We start from the raw sequence: 9,212 nt of genomic DNA, 5'->3' as shown, positions 1-9,212 counted from the left end.
TGCTTGCCATCTTAGTTCATGAATTCACAAAATTATATGACGTGACAAAACAAAAATCAACAAATATATATTTGTATTTCCATACAAAAGTGAGGGGCTTGTCCGGGAATTGAACTCGGGACCTCTCGCACCCTAAGCGAGAATCATGCCACTAGACCAACAAGCCGACGCTGTTCATGGCGACGCACACATTTAATCAGGCGTACAATACTGAATTTACCTTTGACAAATTATGGGAACATCATCATTTAACATTTGGGAATCAGGTAATATGATACAACAGTGCAAGCAGATACTAAAGAAATGGCAATAATTGTGATATAATATTCCTACATTTTTTGTTCAATTTCCCAAACCTCTCCTCTTACTCTTGTTTGTAACTTGTAGCATTCAAATCTATATTATATTCACAATCTATATAGTATTCACAGTCACCCCCCCCCCTACAAACACATTCACTTTTCGACACGTGTAGGCGTTTGACGATTAATGTATTTTTAAAGCATTATGTAGGGGTGTAGCCTGTGTGAAAGCATGGTTAGCTTTTACCACATATTCTGAACAACACAGTTTTCATTTCTTCTCCCGCGATTTGGGAAAAATATTTTTCGCTAGGTTGCCGACTTTGGCTTGGCTGAATGTAACCATTCTAACATCGGTGACCGGTCAGTAGAATTTTGAATCCTAGCTTTGAAGGTTTCCAGCGATTTTGTTTGTAATTTGAATTTGTCAGGTTACTTCGGTACTCACTACACAGTGTGTTTGTTCTTTCCACCTGTCTAAGGTAGGTATAAAGGCTTTATATTCTTTCGATTCTAGAGAGTACAATCACCTCATGATTTCACATTACAAATTCTATTGTAATCGAAAATTGTGGGTTAAATATTGGTGCAATGGTGCGTTTCTAATTGTAAATATTGTTTTAAAAAGATTTTACTTATTATTGCGTTTGGTCATAATTCTAGTAACAGCGCCACCAACGACTAGATTGTTCATATGTAGACAAAACTATCTTAATGCAGGGATATCTCTCACTATTATATCAAATGACCGAATACGGTTTAAGCTAATGTTACGTTAATTTTCATGTAGATCTCGCTTAAAAAACTAATCAGTTCTGGTCAACAACCAAGAATGTTGCTCCAAATTTCGGTCAAATTGAATCAGTGCCGTTTTTGTTTTTGTTTTGATTTGCCGGGGGGGGGGGGGAATGATGACATAGATGGAAAACAAAATCGGCCCTGAGGGATTTAAAAACACAAATTTTGCTGGATCGTTCGGGATTTGAAACCAAGACCTCTCGCATCCAAAGCAAAAATGCCCCTAGTATAACGAATTTACCAATATATACTAACTATTGAAGAATACGAAATATTAATTAGACTTTCTTCGGAGCGATTTGATAAAACACGTTTTCATTTATCAGATGTGTCGTCGACATATATAAGAGGGAAAATGTGACGTTAGTTATACATTATATTTGTTTTTCAATTTATGTAAAATGTAATTTGCTTTCATAAACATCCATACAATGATAGTATATCAGTACGTTTGGTACAATGACTAAGTTAGTTAGTTAATCTTTTTAATTTCTTACCGCCTTTACTCAATGAACCATTTGCTCAGTTCATCTATGTTCGTACATGCATACGTATTGAGTTGGTTTTACCCTAAGTAATAATGAAGAGATCATTGTTTAAGTCCCTGCCCAACACTTAGAGTAATGTGCAAATTCAAACTACAATATGCAGATCTCAGTAGTAAGCAGTGTCTGAACAGTGTGACAGACAGACAGACAGACAGACAGACAGACAGACAGACAGACAGACAGACAGACAGACAGACAGACAGACAGACAGACAGACAGACAGACAGACAGACAGACAGACAGACAGACAGACAGACAGACAGACAGACAGACAGACAGACAGACAGACAGACAGACAGACAGACAGACAGACAGACAGACAGACAGACAGACGGACGGGCGGGCGGGCGGGCGGGCGGGCGACTTTGGCTTGGCTGAATGTAACCATTCTAACATCTGTCTGTCTGTATGTATGTATGTATGTATGTATGTATGTATGTATGTATGTATGTAGGTATGTATGTATGTATGTATGTATGTATGTATGTATGTATGTATGTATGTCTGGCTGGCTGACTGACTGACAGAGATGGAGATGATTTTTGTCCTTACCTTTGTCTGCAGCAGACCAACGAGTAGCTTACAACGGTCTGAGTGTTCATATGTGGACATTTTTTCACCAAACAGCGAACTACATATACGTATTATTAGTATCGTTAAACTACCAATTACGTATCATGTGTCGATTTACCCTCAAGCTACTTTTGATTAATCTTTCATCTGATCAATATATCGTTTGTCTCTCTCATCTCACTGCCTCACATACTTATTACAGTACGTTACCCCTTTCCCCAATGGTATTGATTTTCTATGCCACGGCAAACCAGTTTTGACAAGACACTAACAAATTACATTTTATTTTGATTCACCCATTTAACATTGGCTGATGGGTTTATCTATGCCTGAGTGAATAGCTCATTAGAAAGTTCATTATGATATCACCTGTACTCTAATTTCATTTCAAATATACCATCTATCGTGTCTGGACAACACTTCTCTCTTACTGCCTCTTTTAAGAGACAATATAAAAAGAGAACACTTACTGCAGAGATCAGTGGGAATTGTTAGGGAATTGGACATTAATACAGAATGGAGATTGGATGAAAAGGAATCGTAACAGAGGTGTAGTAACTTGTAGTAAATTAAAGTAATGAATTAATTGATTTATTTAAGTTTGGCTTTCTTAAGGTCATATCTATTATTAACATCATAAGATATATATGTACAGCGCATTGCAAGTTACTGTTCACTGTATCCGATTGACACAATCACAAATAAAAGACATTGGCAGACAGACAGACACGTAATGATGCAAAAGGAACATACGTGTATCTACTTTATCCGAATTTGTTCATATGTATTTTGTAGAGGACTGTCGTTGGTGGCGCTCCTCCTCCCTACAAAGAGCGTCATTGACTTCTACAATGGAAACCAGTTGAGGACAAACAAAGCATCGACTAGTCTGAAAGATGAAGTCGTTGGTCTGCTCATGTAACCACTCTTCTACCCACGTCTGGATGGCATCTGTAGTGATTCTAAGTTCCGACAAAATCTTGTTTTATAGAATAAGCAGACATTGGTACATTTTTCATTAACCAACGTTTGTGAAGATGTAACTGTATAATCCCACAATATATTACCATCATTCAGACATATTGGGTTGGTTACTACGAGTCTAAGCCGAGGCCCGACATTTGGACAATTTTCTACACCAGGCTTAACCGTGACTTGTAAAGTGTAGATAATGTGTTTGATATTTAAATAACAATCGTTAACTATTATAAGATTATATGCAGTTGCAAAAAAGATCAAAATGAAACTTGTTCACCCCTCTTGTTCTTTACGTGGTACACCGACTATTAGATGAACAATGCATGACTGTTTAATTAATGAAATAGACACTTTAGTGCATATGAATATGCAATGCTCATTCAAACCAGCAAGAAGTTATAAACAATGCCTTTATGTCCAGGAGTGTCGTTCAACTTTGAGAGTGTGAGTTCGTTAGTGTCATATATGTGGAATTATCATTTAGTGAGTCACAGCAGATTAATTAGGGCGGACTTGTTTATCTGACTGCATTAAGCGGGCAATGACCGTAGTTAACAAGGTTGTAGACGTGTCACTGCCTCAACCTTTGTCGTAAAACTTGGAATAGTAAACAAGCAAGAGAAAACTGTTGCCCATCAATTTGAAGATATATAACTTTTTCTTTAGATAAATATTATAGTTAAATGAAGTAAGCTTGGTTTTCGCTCAATTACGTTCTTGACACAAAAAATATACATATTTCTACTCTTGACTAACAATAACAGAGACACAATAAACACAGCAGGACTCTATGCCTAATCACATTGAACAGTAATAAACATTGCTATTCTTCCGCACTGCAGTAAAGACCGGCTTCTACTGAAAACATTACACATGGACATGATGATTTTAATGGCTGCAATTGTTTATTTTCTAACTGATAATCAACGTTTCAACTTGATTACTTCTGCATCCCCGCTTTGCATGGCACCTATATAATTGTTTCTTTCGCATTAGAAGTTGGCTGAGGGTGTGTACAAAATGGTCTACTGTACACAGGAGTAAAACACCAAGGCAACATCATTGTAGCTGTAATGGAGATATGTCACACAGAAATACGTATTGAAGAGCAACCAAAATATTATTATTCTGCAGACGTTCAAAATGGAGTAGTTTACTGATGAACATTGTTAGATACGTTCCAGGAACATTTCGCAGAAAATGTTGTGTAATGAATAGAATTACCCCCCCCCCAAAAAAAATAATACACATAGTCTTATCATTAAATATCGTATAATTTCCTAATGCTATAAAGGGGTTTACAAATGAAGTGAAAGTCGAATATTGTTATCCAATGTATGCCTGTACTTTCTTTACTAGTATAATTAACATTATTTTTCTTATTTAATAACGTTGCTTTGAGCAGGTGGCCTTGAAACAAACTCACTACAAACATACACATCTTTTGCATGTTGTAAAATTTGCAGTGCTGTGAGCGGCCATTTGAAGTGAAGGACAGTCCGTCTAATTATCGCAGCAGGCATTTCCTTACCGTAGAGAAGAACATATTTTGTATTCAAAGACTACAAAATCATTGATGATAAAATAGACCTTATACCGACATTAAATTATATTGAAATTGAGGTGGAGTACACGAGTAGGATATTAAGCAAACCAATTTAATCACCTTACGAATGAGGTACCATGGGAGTTATGAATATAATGACTTTTTAATTAGCAATATATTCACGATGGAGTGATAAAAGAACTCAATTTGTAGGTGTGGGATTTCTTCCCATGGGATTACGCCACAAACATTCCACTATTAAGTAGAAATATAGCAATGGTGTGAACAACAAGACGACTAAAACCGAATTGTCTTCACACACACACACACATACATACACACACACACACACACACACACACACACACACATACATACATACATACATACATACATACCGTCACATACATACCGTCACACACATACATACATACATACATACATACATACATACATACATACATACATACATACATACCGTCACATACATACATACATACATACATACATACATACATACATACATACACGCCTACACACCACAGTATAAAGAATGACACACATGAAATGATGTATATGTCATCCCATACAGGTGTGTTTTATAGAGAATCATTACATGTAACAAATGACAGTAAAACACGTCCAACATAATTACTTATTAATCAAGAGATTGGTGATATAATAAGCTTACAGTTACTTGCATGTTGACTGGCATTTTACATATACAACACTTTACAATTTACACAAACAATGTTTAATAACACACACTTAGGGTCAAACTAGTATCAAAATTACAAGTGTCTGAACACATTCTAGAATCGGCATTTTTTCATTGCATGGCGATCTAACACGTTAAAGTTCTTACAATTGTTAAATTGACAAGCGTTGGGTTATTTTTTTGCAATCTATTTCACTTCCATTATGCTATGAGCTAAAAACCTTGAACTTTAAAAGCAATCAGTCACGGAAAGCGTCTGTCATAAATCAAACAATTAACAGGCGATCTCAATGCTATTACTACTGCTCAATAATATATTAAGAAAAACAATTGCAGCAAATTAGACATTCGTATCAACATAAATTGAATGTACAGAATATTTGATTTTTGATCTTCTATATAATTATATCGTCTTATATAGACGATGTGTTTGTCCTCAATTTCTACTATACATCAGAGAATATTAAATAACACAAAATAAATTCAGAAAGGAAATAAAAGTTACAATTCCAAACAGTAAGACATTTTACCTTAAAATGAAAACTCTTCATTGATAAGAATGAAAGACCAAGACTCTAAAATTACCCATAAAACATCAAATCTAGCAAATCGCTACAGTTTGACTCCTTTCGTTAGCATAGAATATTAAAAAAACACTGTCTGTCTGTAGGAAATTCCTTACATTTTCCACAAACAGACGCAACTCTGACAATTTCATACAGAATTAACGTCTGTTGTGTGCAGGGTCACATATATGGTGCTCTATTTAATTTATCTCACAACAGTAAAGTACTATGTCTCTCCTCAGCATTGTAAATATATTTTTCACTGACTCTAATCCCTTATATGTGTATTACTATTGTTTTACAGTGGCCATATGGATCAGGATTTTGTATTTATCTTGGATTTTAAAGATATACAACAGTTTTATGATCATGACTGGCTTTCTACGTTTGTTATGTACGTATAACACAACAACAGAATTTGTACACATTTTAGCTTTTTGCAATGTATGTAGATACAAACACAGATTTGATATATATTGTTTCGTGTTGATTTTCAAAGTAAGAAGCCATGATGAAACTTTTTTATAAATTAAAAATACCAAATAAATACCAAATCCTCGTCTTTATGGTCACTACTGTAAATCTGACATTGTGTAATTTATAATATAATATTTGAAAAGATGTTGTAAAAATGACACATTCTGAGTTTATCAGGTGAAAATATCTAGATAAAACCATAAATAAACTGTAGAAGTATTATGCTAATGTCGATGCCTGTCTTTGATGGCACTTTTCAGTGTCAATATACTCCATAATAAAGATTTCTTCGACACACTGTGTATATACATACACAGCGAATTTCAAAATACCACACAGCTTCTCTTTTTGATACACCATGCAGAAGCTAAAAAGAGACTACACATGCCTACAGCAAGATTCAATGAATACAGTTTCTTGCAACATTTTGTCTAAATCAAACGAACTGATGTGCCACCATGCAGACATCAAATACAGACGTCAAACCATTGGCGCCGCGTGTCTGCGCCTTGGTCCTTGTAGCAGTACGTTCTTTTAAATGGTTTACATGTGTTTGATTTATATAAAATATACCAATAAATTGACATCTTTCCTATTAAAGTGTAGCATGTCTAGTTTCTTATTGAGATCTGTGAGGTTGTATCAATTAGAGAAACTGAACGGTATTTTTAAATCCACTGTAATAAATTACGCCATCGAAATGTTTACATACATTCTGTTTGATTTCTGCCAATGGTAAGTGATCGTTATGTATGCTTCAGTAAGGCCCTAAAAATGTTTTATTCCAGTTACCCGACCTCACCTAGTTTTTCGCTACCGACCCTAAACTTTTGATTTTTTACATATTCGAGAAAAATATTTAAAAAATCACGAAAATTGTGAATTCTCGCAAGAAATAGTGGATGCGGAAACTGACATCAACTTCAAAAGACAACATAAAACTGTTCTTCCAATCTGTAATGGCTGTACATCTGATGGGAAGAAACCAATAACACAGAGACCATATGGAAAATAAAGGAAAACCGAACAAACAGAACTATACACTCCACACATGAAAAAATGTACTGCATTAAAATAAAAAGGTTACATACCTCACCTATTCTATAATTGAGCGTCCTAAGGTATTTCTTTAATCAACGGCAAAACTTACGACCCAAAAACATGTAAAGTTACCTTGCTCCCCTTAAACTGGTGTCGTTATTTGACGATGGTTTTGGTACGTTCTCGAAATGTTCTTGTAGTTTCATTATCACTGAAAGCCCGAACATTATATCTGCATCGCAAAATCCTGGTATAGGCATCCCTAAAGTCTTTGTTATAAGCGTACAAAATTGGGTTTACCGCCGAATTGCTAAATGCCAACCAGTGAAATATTTCAATAGTCATAACATCAAGGCAATGACAAAAACAATGTGTCAGTAAAGCAAGAAACATGGGTGTCCATAAAATGAAAAACACAATAGCGATCAGTAACATTGTCTTGATTTGTTTTGTTTCACCGGCAAGAATTTTCCGTTTGCGTTGATTCAGAGGGTTCCCATCCCTGCATACATTTTCCAAACCTATTATTTGGTTTGCTGGGAACAGCAGGGAAGGCATGATCTTCATTCGCTGCTGTTTCAAAACTTTTAAAACGTAGTAATTTGCATAAAGCATGAATATCATAGGAATAATACTTAGAGCCATCCCAACAGCGACATAATCTGGCAACAATGGAGCGCAAAGTGGGTACACGTTAACGTTAGGGGGATTTGGAGTCGGAGCCCACCTACCTAGGTTGGGGATTATGCCGTAAATTATCGATATCAACCAGGTGATTACTAAAGATGCAATTATACGTTTTGTTGTTACCATAGTATGGTAGTGTAAGGGGTGTTTTATAAAAATGTATTTGTCTGCAGATAAAATTAGAGCGCTAAAAATTGATTCATGACAAAGACTGATGAATATACCTTGGTAAAACCTACAGACCCAGTCACCAAACTCCCACTGCTCTCGAGACCGATAGCGAATCCCAAGAGGGAGTATAAAAACACCGAGGAGAAAGTCAGTCACCGCCATGTTGGCGATGGCGAAATTACTGAAAGAACGTCTAAGGTTTGAAAACATTACCATTGCCGAAAGTACAAGTGCGTTGTTGGAGACTACTAGTAGGTTTATGATTGTTTGAATAATAGTCCATTCCAACGTTGACGTGAAGGGTTTAGCAGTGAGACTAACTACATCAAGGTATGCCGCTGTTGTGTTATTCATTGTTCTACGGAAATAATCGTATTCGCGTGTCTCTGGTTAAGTTGACACAATAATCTGCTTCTAAAATGCAAAGTCAGAATATTGTCTGAATGGTCGTGTGTCCTTGAACACAGAAAACAATTTCTTCGCACGAGCGAAAGCAAGAAAGCAAGACGTTGATGTTTTCGCGCGATGTTCTTTCCTTATGATGTCTTCTCCACTCTCGTCGACATCTTATTGTAAACGTATTCTTCGGACGTCAGTAAACAGGTTTATAAGGTTGGCACTTCAGTAATGTAACAGTACTGTTCTTTGATACAAGAACCAAGTTTCTTTAGTTCATGTCTACGTATATTCTTCGGACGTATCACCCAGTAAAGTTACTTCTCTGCAAGGAAGGACGAGCAGAAATGATTATCGTTCACAATTAGTGTAACTAATGGGGTTTACGTATATTCTTCGAACGTTATATCA

General features: G+C 35.8%; 1 non-coding gene across 1 annotated transcript; it reads right to left on the bottom strand.

Annotated features, from left to right (window-relative positions):
• Positions 1-94: 94 nt before the first annotated feature.
• Positions 95-166, bottom strand: Trnap-agg (transfer RNA proline (anticodon AGG)). The gene has a single exon. It is a non-coding gene; the product is annotated as a tRNA-Pro (tRNA).
• Between the last annotated feature and the right edge of the window lie 9,046 nt (positions 167-9,212).

Source organism: Glandiceps talaboti, chromosome 21 (genome assembly GCF_964340395.1).
Source record: "Glandiceps talaboti chromosome 21, keGlaTala1.1, whole genome shotgun sequence".
NCBI lineage: Eukaryota > Metazoa > Hemichordata > Enteropneusta > Spengelidae > Glandiceps > Glandiceps talaboti.
This window is presented reverse-complemented; position numbering and strand designations above follow the sequence as displayed.